Genomic DNA, 27768 nt, shown 5'->3' with positions numbered 1-27768 from the left:
CTTAATTCAAACTATGACATACAGTATGTAGCTAAGAGAGTCTGTGGAACAGAGAAATGGGACACACTGTGGATGTGACGTCACCAAGGTATTCCACTGTGCTTGTCATTTCAAAGCAGCAATGGCACCAGCTATAAAACAGTCCAAACACAAGCGCCCGTCAGTATTTATCGCAGGCCTACTGTACATCATCGCAATGCCATTTGACCCAAATAGTGTATCAAGGCAATAAATAACCAGGCAGCAGGGATCAACTCTGTAATCCTAAATGGTACATCTGGAAACCCCAGTATAATTCATTCATATCCATGGTCGATCATCTGTCGAGACTGGAGAGCCATTATTGACAGCATTGAAATATATGGTGACAGAAATGATACATGATCTATCGATCCAAAGGCATATCTCAAGCCTATAGGTCTTTGGGCCTATATTTAATAAAAACGTTTAGGCTATGAGGTAAAAATTGCAGGAAAATATAAGCTGTAAAAAAAAGATATATATCCTGGATATTTTAGCTGACATTATGCACTTGGAATATTTGATTTAATGATATAATTATACAAAACAGTGAATGATATAGGCTATTGTATCTATGGTGCGTTCTTAGGCATACGTTATCCCAATAGGCGAAACTGTTACTCTGACTGTCAGCATGTTAATATAATTCATGACAACACAACATGAAGACCATCCTTCATCAGGTTATGTTATTCACACATCCACCGATTCCACACAGTCATAGGAAGGGTAATAGGTAGCCTAGGTTGTAAGTCTTGGCACGGTGGGTTTAGGCAGAAATAGGACACAGCCTTGGCTACACTTGTCCCTACCACAAATATTTTTGTCACTCTTTAGCCACCGCGCAACGCACCTCCTTTCAAATTGAGAACGCATTCTCATCTGGAATACGAGTAGGGTCCACGCCTACTGCCCTTAACCAACCTGCGCTCCCCGAAATGCCATGGTCCGGTCTAGTCTAGACTAGTCTCATCCGCGGAGACACATTTTTCTCTCGCGTGTTTTTACAGTTTGAAGGCTACAGTCGTATGCGATATTTGCATTCAGCAGCGTAGTAGTTAAAGTGGTACCGAATGCGTTGTTTTATGTTCTGTGTGTTGCCCTCACTCCAGCAGACCGCTACAGTAGGAAGATGGCGTCGGAGGGAGCGAGCGGGGAACAGCGTCCTCCGATACAAACACTGGCAACAACAGTGCTTGAAAGTGTCGAAGCGGTAAGACCTTTTTATATTATAGCCAGGTCTATATGTTTCTATATTTGCATGATTCGTTTTGGAATAAAGGCACCGGGCACAGGATTAATGAATACAGAAAGACGGTGCATTTCTCTATGAACCTGAGTGTTCATCTTGAAGCAACAGCAATATGTTATTCTTGTGACAATGTAGCGAACAGCAAAACAAAGGTTCTCAGATTTTTTTCCAAATAGACTATATACATATGATCCAAGTCTGTTATGAGAATTAAAATCAAAGGAATTGGTTTAATATATTTCTCACACCTCAAAAAGCTCAGTCTGTTGGCACGGCCGATATGGGGAAGCGTAGTTGGCTATAAAGCACTGATTTGCGGTGTTGTAATACAGTTGTTACAATGTGGTTGCAACTGTGGTTTCAATGTGTAGGCTACTTACATTTGAAACACAATTTAGGCTATAGGTTTGCGCTGGCTCGTCTTCTGAATAGGCTACGAGATAGGGCGCTGCTTTTGAGATGGCTGTTCAATGCACAATGCTGTAATTCTTCTCTATACATCAAAGCTCTAAGTTGAAACAAAATACGTTAATGGTTGGTTTGTGCTTTGTGTCATTGTGGCTTTAATGTGAATATATTGTTATCTGATGTAGCCTACATGCAAATTTGCGTTTGAAAAATATTGCCAATATGGTTCGAAAAGAAAGAAGGCCAATATAGGCTATCCTATGAGGACCCCCAAACCAAACCACTACAATCCAATATTCAGCAGTACTTGTCTGAACATAAAGCATAGACTATTTGCAGTCAAAAAAACTTTTCCGTATTCTGTAGGCCTACTAATACTTTAGATTTGACCTGTGACCAATAGAACAGTATTAGAAATGTTGAATCTTAGTGAAAGTGTTTGTTTGTCTGCAGTGTCCTGACTAATCAGGCTGAGTTGCACTTGTTTACACTCATCTATCTGGGACTTCTCACACTGGCCCCTCGTCTCGCAGACAGGCAGGTTACAACATATGTGCCAGGGCAACAGCTTGCTACCCCTCTGTGCAAATTAATCAATATTTGCACCGCGGGAGGGGTCCGTGGAACCTTTCCCTGGTCGTGGTATGCTTGGATGGTTCCATGTGCTCTGTTCAGTCAGACCATTGCTGTCTATCGACCAGTCAGTCAATTCATGCAGAATAGGCACTGGGCTGGCCAGTCTCCAATTAGCCACTTGACTTTACCATGAACTACGCCTATTCTATAGATGTTTATATGTAATTGAGCATTTCTAAAGCATTTGCATATTCTTATAGGGCACAGGAAATACAATAACTGTTCTGGGTTTGAGGTTCAAAGGCTATTGAAAATATTGACTGGAAGATCCCCTTGGGGTGGGGGGAGCGAGACAGGCAGGTAGCTGTTGAAATGGGAAGACGAGAAGAGATGTGGGTGGTGGTAGAAGAACAAGGGTCGTTCCACCTCAAAAAGCACAAGAAAGAGGAGTTTCCACACCTACCATCTCAGATTGTTCTGAAATCGGTTGTGTTGTTAGTTGTACTTTTTGTTGTTGTTGATTGCACTAAAATTGGCCATTTTAATTCATAGGATTTAGATAATATTCAATAAATATAGTACCCAACATCCGATTTGGACCAAACTTCTTCCTACCAATGAGTAAGACAAAAAAATTAAACCCACCTACGGACACCCCACACCAATCTAATCAAATCACATTTTATTTGTCACATGCACCAAATACAACAGGTGAAATGCTTACGGTACAGTGAAATGCTTACTTACAAGCCCTTAACCAACAATTCAGTTTTAAGAAAATGCCCCAAAAAAGTAATAGATAAGAATAACAAATAATTAAAGAGCAGCAGTAAATAACAATAGCGGGGCTATATACAGGGGGGTACCAGTACAGAGTCAATGTGTCAATGTGCGGTGTCAAGGTAATTTAGGTAATTATTTACATGTAGGTAGAGTTATTAAAGTGGCTATGCAAAGATAATAACAGAGAGTAGCAGCAGCGTGGGGGGGGGGGGGGGGCAATACAGAATCAGTTCTGTATGTTTCACAAGTAGTATGAAGATGTGGTTTGGAGTATTGCTTCTCTGTACTATGTAATGTAATTGTACCCCTGCACAAATCTACTCTGTACTGGTACCCCGTGTATATAGCCAAGTTATCGTTTCTCATTGTGTATTTATTCCTTGTGTTATTATTTTTATATTATTTCTCTTTTTTTCTGTATTGTTGGGAAGGGCCCGCAAGTAAGCATTTCACTGTTAGTCTACACCTGTTGTTTACAAAGCATGTGACAAATAAAATTAGATTTGATTTGATTTGCTGTTCCTGCTATCCCATCTCACCATTTTATCAATTTTGCTGGTCTCTTGTGTTTATTACATATTATACAACGAGTGGGTCTAATCCTGAATACTGATTGGTTATAACCGCAGTCCAGACGGTGTCTATTCCACCAGTTGCCACTGGCTAAATCTATGACGTTAAAATGCCTATTTACTCTGTTCCGTCTGACTGTGCAATCCACTGTCTCATCAGCCCAGCCAGGCAATTTATACATTTGATCTCCACTATAAAAAGCATCTTGACATTATCTCACATTTCTTTTAGACTAACATCTAGTTTTCAACAGCGGAGATTTGAATAAACCTTTGAATAAACCTCTGTCTCTCCGACATTTACAACATTGTTTCAATATTCAAATTCAATCTCCTGCTGTCCCATAGTAATGAACGTGTCGGGAGTCAGGATGAGACAGACAGGCAGCGTTTCTCAGCCAGTCGAAATCATGAACCAGCTGGCATAATTTGAATGGATATATACAAAAAAACATTTATTGAAAGAAGGTAAAACGAAACGCAGCTAATTTGCAGTCTTTCCAGCTTTTCAGTTCTGCTACCGCACGGGAAGCGGGACCGGAGCGCCAAGTCTTGGTCCAAGACGCTTTTAAACAGCTTCTACCCCCAAGCCATAAGACTCCAGAACATCTAATCAAATGGCTACCCAGCCTATTTGCATTGCCCCCCGCCCCCCTCTTTACACCGCTGCTACCCTCTGTTGTTGTCATCTATGCATACTCACTTCAATATCTCTACCTACGTGTACATACTACCTCAACTAACCGGTGCCCCCGCACATTGACTCTGTACCTGTACCCCCCTGTATATAGTCTCGCTATTGTTGTTTTACTGCTGCGCTTTAATTACTTGTTACTTTTATTGCGTATTCTTGTCCGTATTTTAACAAACTTCATTGTTGTTTGGGGGCTCGTAAGTAAGCATTTCACTGTTGTAATCGGCGCATGTGACTAATAAGATTTGATTTGAGTTTGAAGGGATTTAGTTACTGTAGCTGTGTTGTTGGCTAGCTCCTCTGAACAACAGTGTCCTGACAAGTGAGCACATTTTCTATGCCAGGCGAAATTGCACCTCATTAGCTCATTGTTATGGATGTATCCAAATAAATGTCAGTAGAAAACAGCTTAAACATATGCAAATGAAGCTACTTTGCTGTTATTCTGGCTGCACTTTTTGACGTGACTGTAAGTTAGCCATAGTTGGCTATCTAGCAAGCAAGGGATAAGAACCTTGCCAGGCAGCATGGCAATGGAACATTTAGATCGAACGAGTGGATCACGTCCATTGATACAGAACAAAAAGACTGAACGACTGGCGTCTCTAGAAACCCTAGATTTGGGTCGGGACTATATCTTGTGGAAGGATGAAATAGTATGAATAAATTAATCCAAATAACGTTTTTTAATGAAAATATGTCAATCATTATTTGAATATGTTGGTAACCCGTTGTATAAAAGTGATAATGCACTCGAAGCCAGTGTTAGGAGGATATATTGGCACAGTTTTCCAGCCCTCGAATTTGTCTTGGGCCTAACAACACGCATGCCAATATATCCTCCAAACACCGGTTTCTTGGGCATTACCACTTAAGAGTGCAACATTTCCTTTGCAACTTTGGGTCGAAAACCAATACATTTGGCACATGATGAAAGTAAATTGTGTGATCGCCCTCACAATTCAAGTCCTCACAATTCAAATTAGTAGACAATTAGTAGGCAATTAGTTGGCAATTGGTTTAAATCACATGATGTACACCGATGATTTCATTGGAAAGACTTATATTCCTCTATCTAACACAGAAATGTGCAATTTTCACATAAACTCAGCAAAGAAAGAAACGTCCCTTTTTCAGGACCCTGTTTTTCGAAGATAATTTGTAAAAATCCAAATAACTTCACAGATCTTCATTGTAAAGGCTTTAAACACTGTTTCCCATTCTTGTTCAATGAACCATTAACAATGAATGAACATGCACCTGTGGAACGGTCGTTAAGACACTAACAGCTTAAAGACGGTAGGTAATTAAGGTCACAGTTATGAAAACTTAGGACACTAAACAGGGTTAGGGTTAGGGTTCTGCCATGGCCAGCGAAGAGCCCAGATCTCAATCCCATTGAGCACGTCTGGGACCTGTTGGATCAGAGGGTGAGGGCTAGGGCCATTCCTGCCCAGAAATGTCCGGGAACTTGCAGGTGCCTTGGTGGAAGAGTGGGCTAACATCTCACAGCAAGAACTGGCAGTACTTAATGCAGCTGGTGGCCACACCAGATACTGACTGTTACTTTTGATTTTGACCCCCCTTTGTTCAGGGACACATTATTCAATTTATGTTAGTCACATGTCTGTGGAACTTGTTCAGTTTATGTCTCAGTTGTTGAATCTTAGGTTCATACAAATATTTACACATGTTAAGTTTGATGAAAATAAATGCAGGTGACAGTGAGAGGACTTTTTTTTTGCTGAGTTTATGTTGATGTTGGAGCTGCGCTGGAGATAATGAATATGAAGTTGAAAAATATTTGACAGTTTCCTTTAATCTGTGTCCAAGAAACTTCCCCTTCGTGTATGTTTTTTTCCCATCAAAAAAGGTCTGGATTAGTTACTGTTAGACTATTCCTGGTGAACAAGCAAACCATTGGGCTTCTGCAGTTATAATGGTTTCCATGTTATTGTCTTCAATGGTAAAAGTCCCAACACACACTGTATAGTGTTTTACAATGGTAATGGTATTGGGTTGGGTTTAATGGTAAATATCATAATATATACTGTATATAGAGCTGATTCATGATATTTATTTTTGTTGAAAAACACAATACTGCCATGCAATGTATTGTTTTGTTAGGGTAGTCCCTAGCCCATTTCTCCATCAAAGTTTTGGGCTTGTAGGAAAAGTCAAAGTGATAGCCCTCTCAGAGAGCTGCCAGTTGTTGGACTATTCAAGGGGAGTTGGGTTGAAGTATTAGGTTGCTAAGAGACGGACAAACTTAATTGCTTTCATGGAGGACTGACTTGACTTGTGAGGATGACTGCACAGTTTATTTTCATCATGAGCAAATCTATTGGTTTTCTACCCAAAGTAGCACACTAAAATGGATAATAGAGTGTGGCGGTATAGCAGGAACAGAGGCATCCAGTGGTCAAAATCGGGTACTTCCACACTTCTTTATGGTAAATAATGCAAGCAACTTCAATGACAAATTTCTCTGAACAGGGTGAAAAAAACATCACCAGATTCACAGGGAATATATTACATAGTATGAAGAAGCAATAATCCAAGCCACAGCTTTATACTATACTTGTCAAACATAGAGAGCTGATACTGTATATTAGTTGTTGGGGTGGGATTGGTGTGGGGTGTGGAGGGTCCGTTGGTGGTTTTTGACAAAAAATGTCTCACTCATTGGTAGGAAGATGTTTGGTACAAATCTGATGTTGGGTAATATATTTATTGAATAGGATCTGAATCCTATAAATTAAAATGGCCAATTTGGGTGTAATTAATTAGCTTAAATTTCAACAAAATGATGTTTCAGGAATGCCAATCTTAACTGTTTCCAACTACAGGAACGATTTCAGAACAATCTGAGATGGTGGGTGTCATGGCTTGCTGAAATGACATGAAATGACTCAGAAGGCAAGAAAAGCAAGAGAAAGTAAGAAAGTAATGGAAGGGGGCAGAAAGAAAGCAAGAGAGAGAGATGTAAGGAAGGAGGCCAGAGATAGAGCAGAGTGCGAGAAGGAGAGGGGGAGGGGGTATGTACACCGGATACGTTTCTAAATTGGTCTTAATTTCAGTGATTCAGCTGGCATAGCTCAGAGTACCGTGTCAGCCAAGCCAGCCCGCCAGCCCAGCTCTACTGAGCGCGATCAGTGCACACTGCACTCCTTCCCTTGCTTTAACGGCCCGCAGGCTAGTTTACACTTAGCGTTCAGCTGAACAGGTGCCTCGAGGACAGCACATCAACCAACCATCCGTCCTCTCCAGTAATATGGGTCAGATCTTTTGACCTGTTTGGGCTAGAAGCAAGCCGTTTTCTCTGTAGTAATGGTGCAACCATGATGCTAACGAATATGCACTCTCCTTTTTCTCTAGGGACTCAGAAACAATGGTACAGCGAAGCCTTATCATTACAACAATTATTATCTGTAAGAATTTTTTCTAGGCTCATTGTGCTCCCAAAGTACAACTCCTGGTGGCACAGCAAAATATTTAGTCGCATTATAGAGTTCTGCCTGCAGCACCCTCTGTCACGATCGTGTGGAGGATTGACGGACCAAAACGCAGCTTTAGGAAAATAAGCCATCTCCTTTTATTGACGAAGAAGGCAAACGAAACAAACACACTTACGAACTAAACAAAACAAGAAAACGATCGTGAAGCTAAACAACGATGTGCACACACAGGCTACAAACGTATCACATAGACAACTACTCACAACAAATGAAAGCCTATGGCTACCCTAAATAAGGCTCCCAATCAGAGACAACCGAAATCAGCTGTCTCTAATTGGGAACTCATTCAGGTAACCATAGACTCTCCTAGACAACTAAACATACATAGACAACGCTAGACACATGAACTCAACACAAACCCATATACTACACCCAACAACCCCTTTACCATAGAAACACCCAAAACCAACAAAACACAAACATTCCCCATGTCACACCCTGACCTAACTAAAATAATAAAGAAAACAAAGAATACTAAGGCCAGGGCGTGACATAACCCCCCCTTAAGGTGCGAACTCCGGGCGCACCATTAACCAGTCTAGGGGAGGGTCTGGGTGGGCTTCCATCCACGGTGGCGGCTCCGGCTCTGGTCGTGGTCCCCACGTCACCACAGTCCCTAACCGCCTCCTTAACTTCCTCCAAATGACCCCCCTCCACATTAACCCCACTGCATTAAGGGGCAGTTCCGGACTAAGGGGCAGCTCCGGACTAAGGGGCAGTACCAGGGTAAGGGTCAGTACCAAGGTCAGGGGCAGCTCCGAACTAAGGGGCAGTACCAGGGTAAGGGACAGCACCAGGATAAGGGGCAGCACCAGGATAAGGGGCAGCTCCGGACTGAGGAACGACAGCTCCGGACTGAGGAACGGCAGCTCCGGACTGAGGGACTGCAGCTCCGGACTGAGGGACTGCAGCTCCGGACTGAGGGACGGCCCATGGCTGGCTGACGGATCTGGCTGCTCATGGCTGGCTGACGGATCTGGCTGCTCATGGCTAGCTGACGGATCTGGCTGCTCATGGCTAGCTGACGGATCTGGCTGCTCATGGCTAGCTGACGGATCTGGCTGCTCATGGCTAGCTGACGGATCTGGCTGCTCATGGCTAGCTGACGGATCTGGCTGCTCATGGCTAACTGACGGATCTGGCTGCTCATGGCTAACTGACGGATCTGGCTGCTCATGGCTGGCTGACGGATCTGGCTGCTCATGGCTGGCTGACGGATCTGGCTGCTCATGGCTGGCTGACGGATCTGGCTGCTCATGGCTGGCTGACGGATCTGGCTGCTCATGGCTGGCTGACGGATCTGGCTGCTCATGGCTAGCTGACGGATCTGGCTGCTCATGGCTAGCTGACTGCTCTGGCAGATCCTGTCTGGTTGGCGGCTCTGGCAGATCCTGTCTGGTTGGCGGCTCTGGCAGATCCTGTCTGGTTGGCGGCTCTGGCAGATCCTGTCTGGTTGGCGGCTCTGGCAGATCCTGTCTGGTTGGCGGCTCTGGCAGATCCTGTCTGGTTGGCGGCTCTAGCGGCTCCTGTCTGGCGGGCGGCTCTAGCGGCTCCTGTCTGGCGGACGGCTCTAGCGGCTCCTGTCTGGCGGACGGCTCTGTAGGCTCATGGCAGACGGGCGGCTTTGCAGGCTCATGGCAGACGGGCGGCTTTGCAGGCTCATGGCAGACGGATGGCTCAGACGGCGCTGGGGAGACGGATGGCTCAGATGGCGCTGGGGAGACGGATGGCTCAGATGGCGCTGGGGAGACGGATGGCTCAGATGGCGCTTGGCAGACGGGCAGTTCAGGCATCGCTGTGCAGACGGCAGACTCCTGCCGGCTGAGGCGCACTGTAGGCCTGGTGCGTGGTGCCGGGACTGGTGGCACCGGGCTGGGGACACGCATCTCAGGGCTAGTGCGGGGAGCAGCAACAGGACGCACAGGACTCTGGGGACACACAGGAGGCTTGGTGCGTGGTTTAGGCACTGGTGGTAAAGGGCTGGAGACACGCACCATATGGCTAGTGCGTGGAGGAGGCACTGGTGGTACTGGGTTGGGGTGGGGAGGTGGCGCCGGAAATACCGGACCGTGCAGGCGTACTGGCTCCCTTGAGCGCCGAGCCTGCCCAACCTTACCTGGTTGTATGCTCCCCGTCGCCTGACCAGTGCGGGGAGGTGGAATAACCCGCACCGGCCTATGTAGGCGAACCGGGGACACCATGCGTAAGGCTGGTGCCATGTACGCCGGCCCGAGGAGACGCACTGGTGACCAGATGCGTTGGGCCGGCTTCATGACATGACGCTCAACGCTCAGTCTAGCCCAGCCGATACGTGGAGCTGAAATGTACCGAACCGGGCTATGCACGCGTACAGGAGACACCGTGCGCTCTACTGCGTAACACGGTGTCTGCCCGTACTCTCGCTCTCCACGGTAAGTGCAGGGAGTAGGCGCAGGTTTCCTACCTGACTTCGCCACACTCCCTTTAAGGCCCCCCCCAAGAAATTTTTGGGTTGTACTCACGGGCTTCCAGCCTTGTCTCCGTGCTGCCTCCTCATATCGCCTCCTCTCGGCTTTAGCTGCCTCCAGCTCTTCACGAGGAAGGCGATATTCTCCCGGTTGTGCCCACGGCCCCTTACCATCCAGTATCTCCTCCCATGTCCACGAATCCTGTGTAGGTGGGTCCTGTTGCAGCTTTCCATACCGCTTGGTCCTGTAATGGTGAGTAGTTCTGTCACGATCGTGTGGAGGATTGACGGACCAAAACGCAGCTTTAGGAAAATAAGCCATCTCCTTTTATTGACGAAGAAGGCAAACGAAACAAACACACTTACGAACTAAACAAAACAAGAAAACGATCGTGAAGCTAAACAACGATGTGCACACACAGGCTACAAACGTATCACATAGACAACTACTCACAACAAATGAAAGCCTATGGCTACCCTAAATAAGGCTCCCAATCAGAGACAACCGAAATCAGCTGTCTCTAATTGGGAACTCATTCAGGTAACCATAGACTCTCCTAGACAACTAAACATACATAGACAACGCTAGACACATGAACTCAACACAAACCCATATACTACACCCAACAACCCCTTTACCATAGAAACACCCAAAACCAACAAAACACAAACATTCCCCATGTCACACCCTGACCTAACTAAAATAATAAAGAAAACAAAGAATACTAAGGCCAGGGCGTGACACCCTCTTTTGTTGGCCCTCGGTCAGGGAGTTTCTTTTCTGAAGGGCCCTTGAGGACCGGTTCACTTGGTTTAGAGAGGGGTCAGAGGTTGATGAATGGTGGTGGTAGGGCCACACTGGCCAGCGATACTGGTATCGTCACAGCCCTAGTTTCTAAGCATATGCAGTAACATTTTCCAATGTAACAAAAACACTTGAGGCCTTAAAGCTTTAAGCTGGTCTTCAGTGTGTCCCAATGGGAAGTGACATAGTCCTGATTAACACCAGTACAGTGAGGAGTTAGCTGAATACTAGCCAGGCTCCTGCCCTTTGCAGGCAGCACAGCACACCACGTCTGCTTCCCAAATGACCCCCTATTCCTTATGTAGTGAACTACTAGGGCTCTGGTCAAAAGTAGTGCACTATATAGGGAATAGGCTACCCTTTGGAACTTAACTCACGGGTCTTGGAACAAATTAGCCTTAGCTTCCCTCACCTGCTCACTGTGCAGAAATGCAGGAGGGAGAAATGCCACCCGAGTACATTGACGAAGACCGGAGGCCCACATGACAGAAGCCCGTACAGGCTTTGGTTGGGATAGTGTCATGCAAGCCTTCGAAGACTTCCAATTCTCCAAATGGCTCACTGGCAGCAGCACAGCATGGGGAGAATGGTGCGTAGGGGTTGGGAATTAAATTGAAAGCTTGAAACAGAGTGAATCAATCGCTGGATTCTTCACTTTTAACTCCATCCTGGCTTGGTTGGGGCTGTTCTGAAGGAAATAGATTGCCATACTTTCTAAGGGTTTCAATCTTACTGGTTTACTTGCTTGCACGACTAAAATTATTTTACAGATCTATATTAGACTAAATAAAACCTGTATCAATTTTTGGCCTATAATTTACACAAAAGTTGACATACCGGTATCTCAAGCCATTAGAGTCTTACGATGTCTTGTCATCCAGACACAGTATTTGAACGCCTAGTATTTAGTAACACTTTGAACTCCAGCAGCCTGCTGAAAGACCAGGCTGGTTTCATAGGTTATATATTCTGTCTGTGATTTAATGGATCTTTATGAAGGAGGCTGCTGGATCGATGATGAACATGGAGAAACATTGGCAGGGATTCAGAATTATGATAGACAATCACGTATCTGTGGCAGGGTGATTGAATGTCACCATATTGAACAGGTACAAACACATCTACCTTAGCAGAGATAAAATAGAATGCTTGTGACTAGAGGCTAGGAGTTCGTCTCTCCCTCCCTCTCCAGATTTTATTTCCGTTTATTGTTTCATTGAACAAATAGCTGTGCAAAAACAAAAGCTCAGCTGAAAGAAATTAGAATGAAAAATGGAATTGGATGTTCTTCTATCTCCATCCCTAGCAAACACAGCTGATTAATCAAATTGCATTCTAAACTGAAGATCATGATTAGGTGATTATTGGAGTCAGGTGTGTTAGCTGGGGTAAAACTGTGACACCAATCAGGCCCTCGAGGACTGGAGTTGCCCACCCCTGTATCTAGTGCTATAAGAGAGGGTTTCTCTGCAGATGTTCTTGCCAAGTAACTTTATCACCTCCAATCTTATCTCAGTGCATCTCTCAGCCTGTGAGGTTGCATCATTTTCATTGTACACCTATATGAATTTAGTTAAGCTCCCAATATCATCTTAAATTGTGCAAGGAGGATGACAGACAAGTTAGTCTTATTCAATCAGAACAACGAGTCGTCAGTCTGTCATCTGTCAGTCAGTTTGATACTGTCGTCTCTATCATGGTGTCACGATCGTCTGTTGAAGGAAGAGTGGACCAAGGCGCAGCGTTGTAAGCGTACATACTTCTTTATTAACGATGTCGCCAACAAAACAATAAACATCCAAACAAAACGTGACGCCAACGTAGTGCTCACAGGCAACTAAACATGGACAACTATCCACAAAACCAAAATGGAAAAATGGCAACCTAAATAGGATTCCCAATCAGAGACAACGATAAACAGCTGTCTCTGATTGGGAACCAATTCAGGCCACCATAAACCTACATTCCCCTAGACCAGGGGTGTCAAAGTCAAATGGACGGAGGGCCAAATAAAAAATTTTGCTACAAGCCGAGGGCCGGACTGTTCGAATGTTCATTGAAATTTTTTTAAATTATGCATATAGTCTAGTGAACCTAATTGAACCTACTGAAAACCTAACAAATATATTCCAATATGATCAGATAAATAAAGCAATATTTTCTTATGGCTCTGTCAGTAATCTTTAATTTTCAACAGACACAAAAGACAAATTTCCTTTATATAAAAATCCCCATAACATGAACATTAAATGAAAGAAACCGGTATTCAAGGCACCATCAGTAGCCTATATTTTCTATTTTAGCAAAAGTGGGCTAAATTTACTTCAAAGAAAAAAACAATAATAGCAATTTTCTATCATCCACTCAACTGAAATATTTTTAAAATATAATTGGATTGAAATACAATAAAATAAAGTGCAAAAATCTATTAATCAAAAACAACACTTTGTTTAAGGAGAAGTAACATGCAGTGAAAACAAATATTAAACTTTAACTTTTAAACTTGAACTGAGTAAAAACTCTAAATATGTGATTGCACAGTAATGTTCACTTGTTTGAGGTTGAGGGTGATACTTGGTGGTGTCCCATCTTTTCCACAAGTTCATCAATGTTCGGGGTAAGGCTCTGAGCTGAGGAAATCCTCAGAATTGAGTGGAGGTGTTCAGCAGTAAGTCGACTTCTGTGTGATGTTTTGTTCAGGTTCATCAAAGAAAACAGTTGTTCACACAGGTATGTGCTGCCAAACATAGACAACGTTTGAGCAGCCTGGATGCGCAGCTGGGGCATTGTGTCGGGGAGGAAACGGGCGAACTCCGCAGCACCCACTGCCGCATATTTTGCCCTCAGTGCATCATTGCATTGGAGGTCAATCAACTCCATTTGGAGGTTTGGTGGTGAGCTTTCCACGTCAACAGCAAATGGGTTACCGAGCAGTTCCAACCTGCTTTTTTGTGCTTCAAAGTCAGCAAATCGGCGTCGAAAGTCAGCGGCAAGCATACCTATTTTATCAGCCAACTGTGCGCTCGGGAACGCACTGGTAGAGAGCTTCTCTTTCATGGTCTGGCAGCTGGGAAAGTGGCTCAAATTTTCTTTCCGCATCTGCGTCTCCCACAGAGTCAGTTTGGTTTTAAATGCCTTCACTGTACTGTACATATCAGAGATGACATGATCCCGACCCTGCAGCTGCAAGTTCATTGCATTCAGATGACTCGTAATGTCACACAGAAAAGCCATTTCACACAGAAACATTTCGTCTCGGAGTTGTGTTGTGTCTTTCCCTTTGCTGTCCAAGAACAGACAAATCTCCTCACGAAGCTCGAAACATCTTTGAAGCACCTTTCCCTGGCTTAGCCATCGCACCTCTGTGTGATAAGGCAAATCACCATGCTCCGTTTCTAACTCCGTCAGAAATGCCTTGAACTGGCGGTGATTCAAACCTTTGGCTCTGATAAAGTTAACTGTGCGCGTGATGATGCTCATTACATGCTCCATTTTCAAGGCTTTACCGCACAACGCTTCCTGGTGTATGATACAATGATAAGTTGTCAGCTCACCTGTCGCGTTTTCCTCTTGCATCTTTTCCCGTATCTTCGCCACCAGTCCGCTCCTGTGTCCACACATCGCAGGTGCTCCGTCGGTTGTCAAACCGACTCCGCTAATCTCCCCGTGTCCCCCCCCCCCCCAAAAACAATTCTGGGGCTGCCTCTCGTGCACGCCTCCTCGTAGCGTCGCCGCTCCGCCTTAGCTGCCTCCAGCTCCTCTTTAGGACGGCGATATTCTCCTGTCTGTACCCAGGGTCCCTTTCCGTCCAGGATTTCCTCCCATGCCCAACTCTCCCGGTAACCACGCTGCTTGGTCCTCTTTTGGTGGGTAGTTCTGTCACGATCGTCTGTTGAAGGAAGAGTGGACCAAGGTGCAGCGTTTTGAGCGTACATACTTCTTTATTAACGATGTCGCCAACAAAACATTAAACCTCCAAACGACACGTAGACAAGACAAAAACTAAACAAACCACCCTTGTGACACCCTGACCTAACCAAATAATAAAGAAAACAAAAACAAATATAACTAAAGTCAGGGCGTGACACATGGAATGTAGACTAACCAGGAGCAGCCACCGTTCCAATGTTCTCTCTCCTCGCCAAACACTCTACTGGTAAACCCAGGAATGTACAGCCATCCATTTCTCAGAGAGGTTGGAAAAGCTTTTAATTGATTGATGACGCAAAAGCAGAAAGTGGTCTGGTCACTCACAATTACCACTATCCTCCTTCCCAATTCGTCCGTCCGTTGTCCCTGCGGGTCCAAATGGCCAAATCAGCTTTTAATGATGTGGATAAATGTAGTTCGACCTTAATGGCCTCAATGTACAGCCAGACATTCAGCTTCATTATAACAAACCTTAATGAGACCCATCTGAGGAGTGTTGTTAGTCATCATGCACATTTCTAACTCTACTGTTTTGTTGCTGTTGATGCAGTTTGCAGTAAGTTGGTGCTCTGAAGTTTCATGTCCTTCTTTGCCAAAACGTTTGTCATTTCCCTTGGATTTGATTACAAACATGTATATTTATGAGTGTTTTCTAAGAAGAGAGTATAATGTTTTCTGGAGAAAAATGTGTGTATCAGTTACAATTCAAAATAATTTTTTAATACATCTCTCACTGTTAATATGTGATAAGTAAGATTTATTTATTTGTGTGTGTTGTAGAAATGTGAGTTTAACATGGATAATCTGAGCAAGCCGGAGCTCCTGACCTTGCTCAGCATCATGGAGGGGGAGCTGGAGGCCCGGGACCTGGTCATAGAAGCCCTGAGGGTGAGTCTGGATCACACACACACACACACACACACACACACACACACACACACACACACACACACACACACACACACACACACACACACACACACACACACACACACACACACACACACACACACACACACACACACACTTGTATTCAGCATCTACTACAGTGTTTACTTGTGTGAGATATGGATGATAGTTGTGTACACATATTGTTGTCTTGGACTCTGTTCTCTGTGTTTTGAACTACGTGGCTCTAACACAGTTCTGTCATGTTTATACTAGAAATGGTATTGTGGCCGTGTGGCATTACTCAGACAGGGCTTGTAGCTCAGTGAGCTGTTTCATCCCACTGTAGTAAACATGTAATGAGTGTTGAACTAAGCAGACCTGCAGGTGTGCTACTCACTACGTTCTCAATGTGGATGAGATTTCAGATCATGGCATGTAGATAATGTGGACAAGGTTATGTGAACAGATGAGGTTTTACATTATGGATGACAAGGTTACTGTATGTGGATGGATGAGGGATGAGGTTGTGGTACGGATGAGGTTTTACATTGTGGATGACAAGGTTACTGTATGTGGATGGATGAGGGATGAGGTTGTGGTACAGATGAGGTTTTACATTGTGGATGACAAGGTTACTGTATGTGGATGGATGAGTGATGAGGTTGTGGTACAGATGTGATTGATGATGTGGTTAAAGTGGAGCCAGTTTGCATTGGGGTTACTAGGTGTCCTCCTCGGGGCTAAGTAGCAAGTTATTTCTGAAACAACCTTTCAAGACTCTCGCTCTCTTTCTTTCTCTCTCTCTCTCTCTCTCTCTCTCTCTCTCTCTCTCTCTCTCTCTCTCTCTCTCTCTCTCTCTCTCTCGCTCTGTCTCTCTCGCTCTTGCTCTCTCTCGCTCTTGCTCTCTCTCGCTCTTGCTCATTCTCTCTCTCTCTCTCGCTTTTGCTCTCTCTCTCGCTCTCTTGCTCTCTCACTCTCTCGCTCTTTCTCTCTCTCTCTCTCTCGCTCTCTCGCTCTTGCTCTCTCTCTCTCTCTCTCTCTCTCTCTCTCTCACTCTCTCGCTCTCTCGCTCTTGCTCTCTCTCTCTCTCGCTCTCTCTCGCTCTGTCTCTCTTGCTCTCTCTCTCACGCGCTCTCTGTCTAACTCTCTCTCTTTCCCTCTCTCGCTCTCTCTCACTCTCTCTCTCCTCCTCTCTCCCTCTCTCTCTCACACTCTCTCTCTCTCGCTCTCTCTCGGTCGCTCTCTCTCGCTCTCTCTCTCTATCTCTCCCCCTCTCGCTGTCTTTTCCTCTCTCTCTCTCTCTATCTCTCCCCCTCTCGCTGTCTTTTCATCTCTCTCTCTCTCTGCTGTATTTAGGTCAGAATCAGCACCAGTGTGTTTTGCCTAGTACTCCACTTTGAGCTGTCTTGTCCTCTTAAACTTTTTAATAGGTTTCTTAATGTGGGATAGTTGAGTAGTTCTGAGACCAGGGCTGTAGACAGGATAGAGGCCAATCTCTCTGTTTTCTCTTAGCCTCTGGAACATTACATTGAAATCTGCTCATTGTTCTCTATTCTCTAAAAATGTGCTTGTAGATATTGCCGTTTTTCTTTGATATAGTCCGTTTTTGTCCTTATCGACCTGACTGGCATTGAACAGTGTTTTCTGTTTTTCTTCTCCTTGCTTGGCCTTAGAGCAGGGATCATCAACTAGATTCAGCCATGGGGCAATTTTTTATTGAGCAGATGGTCGGGGGGCCAGGCTTCTTGTGCCAATTGACCACAAGAAGCCTAAATATATAATATTTGACTAAAACATACTAATTTCAAACCTTGATTACATTTGAGAATATTGTCCTGCGTAGGGTGCCGTCTTTCGGATGGGACGTTAAAACGGGTTTCCTATCTCTGTGGTCATTCAAAATGCCATGGCGCTTATTATAGGAGTAGGGGTGTTCACCCCGGTGTCCTGGCTCAATTCCCAACCTGGCCACATTCCATCACGGCCATCTAATCATCCCCCTCATTCCTAATTGGCATACATCACTCCTCACCTCTCCATAGCTGATGTGTGGTGAGTGTTGTGGCACAGAAAAGTCTCCGTGCATCACCAAGGTGCAGCTCATTGGTGGTGGAGCAGCTGAGTTTCCCCCTAAAGAGCTTTGAGTGACTCAGTTGGTAGAAAAGTGCTAAATAAATCCAATCAATTATTATACATTTGTATTATTTGTGTACGATCACACGTCTCTCTATAATGCTGGTGAATACTTGGGAACAGATTTCCTGGTGTTTTGACAGTCTTTTATGCCCAACAATTACATTTTGTTTTGCTCAGAAAACTTGGGGGGCCAAGTTTCCGCCCGCAGGCCGCCAGTTGGGAAAACCTGCCTTAGAGGCTGTGCAGCTGTGCTTGGTTTGGATCTACATTATACTACACCCATCTCTCATTCCCTCTTTTTCTCTCCCTGTCCCTTTCATTCTCTCTCTCTCTCGCTCTCTCTCTCTCCCTATCCCTTTCATTCTCTCTCTCTCTCTCTCTCTCTCTCTCTCTCTCTCTCTCTCTCTCTCTCTCTCTCTCCCTATCCCTTTCATTCTCTCTCTCTCCCTTTCCCTTTCATTCTCTCTCTCGCTTTCTCGCTCTCTCTCACTATCAATTCAATTCCATTTGCTTTATTGGCATGACGTAACAATGTACATATTGCCACAGCTTATTTTGGATATTTACAATATAAAAATGAGAATCAAAATTACGGGACAACAGTAACCAGTAACAGTAACAATAACCATGGGTCAAAATAACCATTCATTCAACAATAACATGTGCAATAACACATGTGCAGGTTGATTGGTCTGTCAGACACTGGCCCTCAACTTATGGCTCTCTCTCTCTCTCTCTCTCTCTCTCTCTCTCTCTCTCTCTCTCTCTCTCTCTCTCTCTCTCTCTCTCTCTCTCTCTCTCTCTCTCTCTCTCTCTCTCTCTCTCTCTCTCTCTCTCTCTCTCTCTCTCTCTCTCTCTCTCTCTCTCTCTCTCTCTCTCTCTCTCTCAATTCAATTCAATTCAATTGACTTTATTGACATGGTAGGTTCGTTATTACTTACATTGTCAAAGTATACATATCGAAAAATAAAAATCAAATATATATGTATATATATACAAAATATATATATATTTATATATAAATAAATGGTGGGACCAACAGCAATAATAACAGTAGTAGTGCTCTCTCTCTCTCTCTCTCTCTCTCTCTCTCTCTCTCTCTCTCTCTCTCTCTCTCTCTCTCTCTCTCTCTCTCTCTCTCTCTCTCTCTCTCTCTCTCTCTCTCTCTCTCTCTCTCTCTCTCTCTCTCTCTCTCTCTCTCTCTCTCTCGGGCATCTTGCTAAAAAAAAGCCCTCGTTACTGCCGTTTTGACTGTACCAAACACAAAGACCCTGGTGTTCTCCCTGAGATAAGGTAGCTTAGCGGTTAGCATCGGTGGGCCAGTAACCGAAAGGTCGCTGGTTTGAATCGCTGAGCCGGCAAGGTGGAAAAATCCATTCTTCTCTTGAGCAAGGAGGTTAACCCCTAACAACAACTGTGCTGATGACGTTGATTAAAGCAGCGCATTTCTCTGATTCAGAGGCGTTGGGTTAAATGCGGAAGACACGTTTTTTTGAATGCATTCAGTTGTGCAACTGACTAGGTACCCCCCCCCCCCCCCTTTCCCTATACAACTGACTAGGTATCCCCCTTTCCCTATACAACTGACTAGGTATACCCCTTTCCCTATACAACTGACTAGGTATCCCCCTTTCCCTATACAACTGACTAGGTATCCCCCTTTCCCTATACAACTGACTAGGTATCCCCCTTTCCCTATACAACTGACTAGGTATCCCCCTTTCCCTACACAACTGACTAGGTATCCCCCTTTCCCTATACAACTGACTAGGTATCCCCCTTACCCTATACAACTGACTAGGTATCCCCCTTACCCTATACAACTGACTAGGTATCCCCCTTTCCCTGATCACAGCAGTACGATTTGTGACCTGTTGCCACAAGAAAAGGGCAACCAGTGAAGAACAAACACCATTGTAAATACAGCCCATATTTCTGTTTATTTATTTTCCATTTTGTACTTTAACTATTTGCACATCCTTACAACACTGTATATATACACATAATGACATTTTATGTCTTTATTCTTTTGGAACTTCTGTGAGTGTAATGTTTACTGTACATTTGTGTTGTTTATTTCACTTTTAGTTATTATCTACTTTGGCAAATTTAACATATGTTTTCTATGCCAATAAAGCCCTTAAATTGAATTTAATTGAGAGAGAAAGAGAGAGAGAGAGAGAGAGAAGAAAAATATGCTAAAAGGGAGGGGATATGGGAGAGAGAGAGGCCCACTTCCTCTGTTCAAGCAGGATGGATGGTGTGCCAGAGAGGATCAGGATAACAAAACCCCTCAAATCGCCAGAACGAACAGCGTAAAAAAGCTTCATCTGGAGAGCAGCTGGCTGCGGACTAGCACCATGGATATCAGACACATAGACAATACTTCTCTTCCAACTACGCTGCAGTACACCAGACGACCCAAACCTACACCCACTCTCTCTAATATCGTCACACATTTCGTACAGACCTCTGAAATGTTGTCCAGACAGATTACAGTGGTATCTGAGTTTGTTTGTGGCACTTGGGCGTTATTAATAGGCTTTGGTGGTGTCGATTAATTAGCGTGTGGCTAAAGCTGGCTGAGCCAGGCTATCAGGTTTCACCCCGGAGAATAGAAGGGGCCGTAAACAGATTATCCAAACGAGACCAGTCACATGATAAGTACAGCAGCAGCATAGCCCTCCCATTCTTATGGTGGCTGAGGCTCAGTCTGTCAGTGATCAGCTGTCAACAACCAGAGTTTTGTCCAAAAGTAGAGTAGGAACTGTTCAACCACTTGATCGAAGACTGGATACATTTTGTTAAGATGTTTAAAAGGCACTCGCACATCTGAACTGTCTTAGTTGCATTGGACATCTTCCATCGGCATGTCAGCCAGTGACCAAAAACGACATTAATCCAACACATTTCCTTAGAATCATTTTAGAGTCCTCCCTGTGTTACTTACTTTACTGATCAGTAACGACTGGAAGGGTGAAAACTGTATGGTTGAGTACTTGATTTGACCCATGCAATCCGCTTAGATCAGTGATTATCTCACAGATAATCTTTACAGGCTAACTATTCCAACAGGGCACGGGTACAGCAGCCTAGGCCTATATTCATTCTGCCCACTGCTGACTTGGTTGGTTCATGGTCATGACGTAACCTTGCTCTCAACAACAGAGCTGCATGTGATCTCCTGTATGATGGAGATGCTTTGGTACCCTTATCCTTAAGCCATTGAGTAGTCAGCTTTTATGTATGGAATAACAGGATGCCCCAAGCAACTATGGTTTCTTGTGTCACATTATATCTAATGATCTCTGCTATTTAAGGCCTGTTGCTGGGAATTGTTCCCACAATTCCTCTCTCTCTCTCTTTATGGACAGACTGGGTGTCTACAGCGGCAGGTCTAACCTGGTCTTAAGTTATTTTAACCCTCCTCTCTCCGCCACACATTAGCAAATTAGCATCCAACCATCCAACCACCCGACTCTGCTGTCTGCATAGCAACCAGACCCCCCTACTGCCTAGCAACAGAGCCCTCATGAAGATTTTTGGATGGTGTTACACCCCTGCTGAGTGCTGACTGACATCGCCTCTTCTGATCGTAAAAGCTTTTGAATAGCCGACTACTCATTGTACCAGCTCCCCCCACATCAGAGGAAGTGGGATCACCCGTCACTCCACGTCCCTCGGGGGCTTATTTATTCTGACTGTGATAGGGGGGAGGATTTGAAGCCCTGTCAGGCTGAGAGACAGGTTAAGGCTGAGAGACAGGTTAGTCTCTGGAGACCATGGAGTTGAGAGAGCATGTCCAAGAGAGGCAGGCGGGCGTGGCCAGGCGGTCTCTCATCTGTCTGTTTGTGTCGTTTATCATGTCCATCTCCCTCCCCTCTCTCTTCCACTTTCTATCCATCTCCCTCCCCTCTCTCTTCCACTTTCTATCAATCTCCCTCTCCTCTCCCTTCCACTTTCTATCCATCTCCCTCTCCTCTCTCTTCCACTTTCTATCATCTCCCTCTTCTCTCTCTTCCACTTTCTATCCATCTCCCTCCCCTCTCTCTTCCACTTTCTATCCATCTCCCTCTCCTCTCTCTTCCACTTTCTATCCATCTCCCTCCCCTCTCTCTTCCACTTTCTATCCATCTCCCTCTCCTCTCCCTTCCACTTTCTATCAATCTCCCTCTCCTCTCCCTTCCACTTTCTATCCATCTCCCTCTCCTCTCTCTTCCACTTTCTATCCATCTCCCTCTCCTCTCTCTTCCACTTTCTATCCATCTCCCTCTCCTCTCTCTTCCACTTTCTATCCATCTCCCTCTCCTCTCTCTTCCACTTTCTATCAATCTCCCTCTCCTCTCTCTTCCACTTTCTATCAATCTCCCTCCCCTCTCCCTTCCACTTTCTATCCATCTCCCTCTCCTCTCTCTTCCACTTTCTATCCATCTCCCTCTCCTCTCTCTTCCACTTTCTATCCATCTCCCTCTCCTCTCTCTTCCACTTTCTATCAATCTCCCTCCCCTCTCCCTTCCACTTTCTATCCATCTCCCTCTGCTCTCTCTTCCACTTTCTATCCATCTCCCTCTCCTCTCTCTTCCACTTTCTATCCATCTCCCTCCCCTCTCTCTTCCACTTTCTATCCATCTCCCTCCCCGCTCTCTTCCACTTTCTATCCATCTCCCTCTCCTCTCTCTTCCACTTTCTGTCCATCTCCCTCTCCTCTCTCTTCCACTTTCTATCAATCTCCCTCCCCTCTCCCTTCCACTTTCTATCCATCTCCCTCTCCCCTCTCTTCCACTTTCTATCCATCTCCCTCTCCTCTCTCTTCCACTTTCTATCCATCTCCCTCCCCTCTCTCTTCCTCTCTCTTCCACTTTCTATCCATCTCCCTCCCCTCTCTCTTCCACTTTCTATCCATCTCCCTCCCATCTCTCTTCCACTTTCTATCCATCTCCCTCCCCTCTCCCTTCCACTTTCTATCCATCTCCCTCTCCTCTCTCTTCCACTTTCTATCCATCTCCCTCTCCTCTCTCTTCCACTTTCTATCCATCTCGCTCACATCTCTCTCTCTCTGTGGTAATTGGCAGGATGACACATTGCAGGCCTGTTTGATGTCTATTAAGCATCAGGCGTCATCTATAACATCACTCTATAACGTCACTCTATATCGTCACTCTATAACGTCACTCTATATCGTCACTCTATAATGTCACTCTATATCGTCACTCTATAACGTCACTCTATATCGTCACTCTATAACGTCACTCTATATCGTCACTCTATAATGTCACTCTATATCGTCACTCTATATCGTCACTCTATAATGTCACTCTATAACGTCACTCTATAACATCACTATAACATCTCCCTATAACATCACTCTATGACATCACTCTTTAACATCATTCTGTAACATCACTCTGTAACATCATTCTGTAACATCACTCTGTAACATCTGTCTATAACATTACTCTATAACGTCACTTTATAACATCTCTCTATAACATCATTCTATAACGTCACTCTATAACATCACTCTGTAACGTCACTATAACATCTCTCTATAACATCATTCTGTAACATCACTCTGTAACATCTGTCTATAACATCTCTCTATAACGTCACTTTATAACATCTCTCTATAACATCATTCTATAACGTCACTCTATAACATCACTCTGTAACGTCACTATAACATCTCTCTATAACATCATTCTGTAACATCACTCTGTAACATCTGTCTATAACATCACTCTATAACATCACTATAACATCACTCTATACCATCTCTCTATAACGTCACTCTGTAACGTCACTATAACATCTCTCTATAACGTCACTATAACATCACTATAACATCACTCTATAACATCACTATAACATCACTCTATACCATCTCTCTATACCGTCACTCTGTAACATCACTCTATACCATCTCTCTATAACGTCACTCTGTAACGTCACTATAACATCTCTCTATAATGTCACTATAACATCACTATAACATCACTCTATAACATCACTATAACATCACTCTATACCATCTCTCTATACCGTCACTCTGTAACGTCACTATAACATCTCTCTATAACGTCACTCTATAACATCACTATAACATCACACTATGGAATCACTATATCACGTCATGCAAACTGTCACACATATGCACAGGGCTATTGCCTGTAATGCCCAAGCATGCACGCACAGTATGGTATGTTGAGCTGAGCTCTATAGTATGTGTGCACAGCGCAACGGACGCTTTTTAGCGGTAGCAGGAAATTGACCACACACTAGCAGACTGTTAATTCACTGTGGGTGTTTTGCGGTGGAGTTTGTTGCTCATGACAGAATGAGAGGAGCAGCTGAGAGCTGTTGATATTACGTCACCAAGCTTTCACTGTTGTCATGGATACGAGGCCTGATGACCAGAGAGAGAGGGAAAGATAGACAGTAAGAGAGAGACAGAGAGAGAGACAGTGAGAGAGACAGTGAGAGAGAGACAGTGAGAGCAAGAGTGAGTAACAGAGAGAGACATTAAGAGAGAGAGAGAGAGACAGACAGACAGACAGACAGACAGTCACACAGACAGACAGACAGACAGACAGACAGACAGACAGTGAGAGGCAGTGAGAGACAGAGAGAGGCAGTGAGAGAGAGAGAGAGAGAGAGAGAGAGAGAGAGAGAGAGAGAGAGAGAGAGAGAGAGAGAGAGAGAGAGAGAGAGAGAGAGAGAGAGAGAGAGAGAGAGAGAGAGAGAGAGAGATCTGTTATCATCTCTTCCTGAAGAGCAGTGCCATGGTTCCAGATCAATGACTGGACATCTGTGTGTGAAGAGAAAGGCCTGCCAGTCACTGTGTGTGTTCTTGCATGTGTGTGTGACTGCCACTGAGCTCAATTATCCGCTTTACACTGTATGGTGCGTGAGATTAAATTCCATCATTTCATTACAATTGAATGAATGATTATGTCAGGCGACACAGGGCTGCTTCCATTTAGATACACACCTAAATGTGACCCAGACCCCACAGAGGACCTGCTCCTCTCCTCTTAACTGCTGCATCCCCACAGAGGACCTGCTCCTCTCCTCTCAACTGCTGCACCCCCACAGAGGACCTGCTCCTCTCCTCTCAACTGCTGCACCCCCACAGAGGAGCTCCAAAGTTCAGTAGCTCCGGTCTTCGAGAGGCCTTCTTGGTGTCACACTTTTAATTGGGTGTGTTGGTGTTGGGATGGAGCGAAGGTGTCACCCTGCATCCCTCACTATGTATCTCTCATAGTAAAATGTCAAAACAGTTTAACGCCCTTTTAAATAATCAGATTAAAGCTGCAATATGTAACTTTTTGGGCGACCCAAACAAATTCACATAGAAATGTGAGTTATAGATCTGTCATTCTCATTGAAAGCAAGTCTAAGACACGGTAGATCGATTCTATGTGCGCTATTTCTATGCTTCCCGTTCATAAGTTTTGTTTTTGCATCTTTTACTTTCGGTTTTGTACACCATCTTCAAACAGCTGAAAACACAATTTTTTGGTTTATGGAAAGATATTTCACAGTGGTTTAGATGGTACAATGATTCTCTACACTATATATTGCTTGTTTTGTCACATAAACTGAAATTATGCGAACTATTCATATTTTAGCAACCAGGAAATGGAAGATCAATTTCAGCATAGTGCATCTTTAAAGTTACTTTAATGTAACATAGACTTTCCTTCCCTTTGCAGGGCCTCATCTGTTCCATACCACTTCCTATTGGAAAATAAATCCCAACATTATTTAACCATCCAACTGATCCAGTTTATGGCCACCTGGTGCCTTTACTGCCTTCCTCAATCCCTCCTCATTTGATGGGTTTCAATTGGTGGCAGTATTCCCAGGCAGGCAGGGGACTTTAATTCAATCTGAATGGAGCTTGTTGTTTAAAGGATGACGAGCTCTTTGGGGTTGTTACAGCGTGGTCTCATTTTATTGGAACCTGTGGTAAGAGTTTCTGTGGGGAGCGAGGCTAGAGGAGCAAGCTGCATGATTAAATGTCCACTGTGCAGACTCCAGGCCATGGTCAGCAGGCCCTACCTACCATGCACTCGCTGCATATGGTTTATTAGTCTGGTAACATGTAGGGCTGTGGCGGTCACAACATTTCGTCAGCCATTAATTGTCAAGCAAATAACTGTCGGTCTCACGGTAACTGATCGTTAATTACCATAAACACATGAATAAATCCATGTAATATAGCCTACACCTTCACAATAAATACATGATTTATTTTAGACAGGTCTAAAGAAGCAAGACATGAGGAAAATGTAGTCTATTTCAGAAGAAAAGAATAGCATACTCTGAGTTGTCCTTATATTAGGTCCTGATGTGGCTATGCCAAATGGCTGTGAGCAACACTAGTTCATTTAGCAGACAAGATTTGCTTAGAATTCCATGGCATTATTACAGTATGAAGAATACAATTGAACAAAGCTAAATAAAATATAAATATTTTCTCCAAACAATTTGTTTGAGCGGTTAACTAAGAAATAGGTAGTACTATATGCTGAATTTACAGTTATTAATGTAACTTTAGTTGTTCTACAAACGTTGGGCTATATGTTTAGATGTTTAATACATTGTAAGGCTGTATGATGAGGCTCTAATGATGATTTGAAAAAAGTCACTTGAAAGGCGTTCTGCTTTGTTTTTTGGTGCAGGCTGTACACACTCCAATAGTCTCTCATTCACAATTTTACAAGCCTATAATGCCTCGAATTTCACGGCGGCATCCCCTTTATGGCCGTAATGCACCCTTAAAAAATCCATGTCTTTTGCAGCCTGGAGTGCTGCATTGTGCCCTTCTCCCTGAGCGTGCTGCTTAATCCGAAGCGTCTCTCACTCACACAGCTCTCCATCACCTGATCAGGTCTTTCTCACAGGCTACAAGTGAAGACAGGCACATCATGGACACAACTGCGCTTGTTCTTATCCAATTCCGAGGTGCATATTGAAGATATTAGAACAACTGTCCACGTTTACTTTTCGTCAGCCAACAAGATGAGTAGGTCTAACGAACAACAAAAGCATTAGCCTATGTCAATCTACTATCCCCCATAGTACAAAAGAAGACCTATTCTGTGCGAGAAATAAATATTCCAAACATAGTCTGGGACAGTTGTGGGATGCGATATAACTCAAATTAATACAACCACTAGCATCAAAACCACTAGCATCAAAACCACTTTTTTTTCAATGGGGCTGACGCAACAGATCAGAACGTTTAGCTTAAAATGGCGATAAACTATTCGGCTATTTCTTCATATTATATGCGCAGCAATGCGCACACGGCAGTAGGCTATAAGCGTGAATATTCCATTATTGGGAAAACACCATTATCAAAAGTGACCTCAAATGCAATTATGCAAGTAATGCTTTTATTATAAAGGTGCATTTTTATGGTGAAAATTATCTTTCCCAAACTTGAAACTCTGGCGCTGCTTATATATGCCAGTTAGGCTCTACACACCTTGTAAAGCAGATTAATGTGCTTCATTTTAAGAAGTTATTATGTTTTGATTTAGAATAGACCATTATCATGCACCTGTACAGTGGTGGGAAAAGTACCCAATTGTCAAAAGTAAAGATATGTTCATAAAAAATGACTCAAGTCAAAGTGAGTCATCCAGTGACTACTTGAGTAAAAATCTAAAAGCATTTGGTTTTAAATATACTTAAGTATCAAAATTAAATGTAATTGATCAAATGTACT

The 27768-nt window shown here is 44.0% G+C and overlaps 1 pseudogene; it reads left to right on the top strand.

Annotated features, from left to right (window-relative positions):
• Positions 1–717: 717 nt before the first annotated feature.
• The window catches only part of LOC129862952 (cortactin-binding protein 2-like), a 120945-nt pseudogene continuing 93894 nt past the window's right edge, over positions 718–27768 (top strand).

This window comes from Salvelinus fontinalis, chromosome 9, assembly GCF_029448725.1.
Source record: "Salvelinus fontinalis isolate EN_2023a chromosome 9, ASM2944872v1, whole genome shotgun sequence".
NCBI classification, from domain to species: domain Eukaryota; kingdom Metazoa; phylum Chordata; class Actinopteri; order Salmoniformes; family Salmonidae; genus Salvelinus; species Salvelinus fontinalis.
The sequence above is the reverse complement of the archived record's forward strand: the minus strand, read 5'-3'. Positions and strand labels throughout refer to the sequence as shown.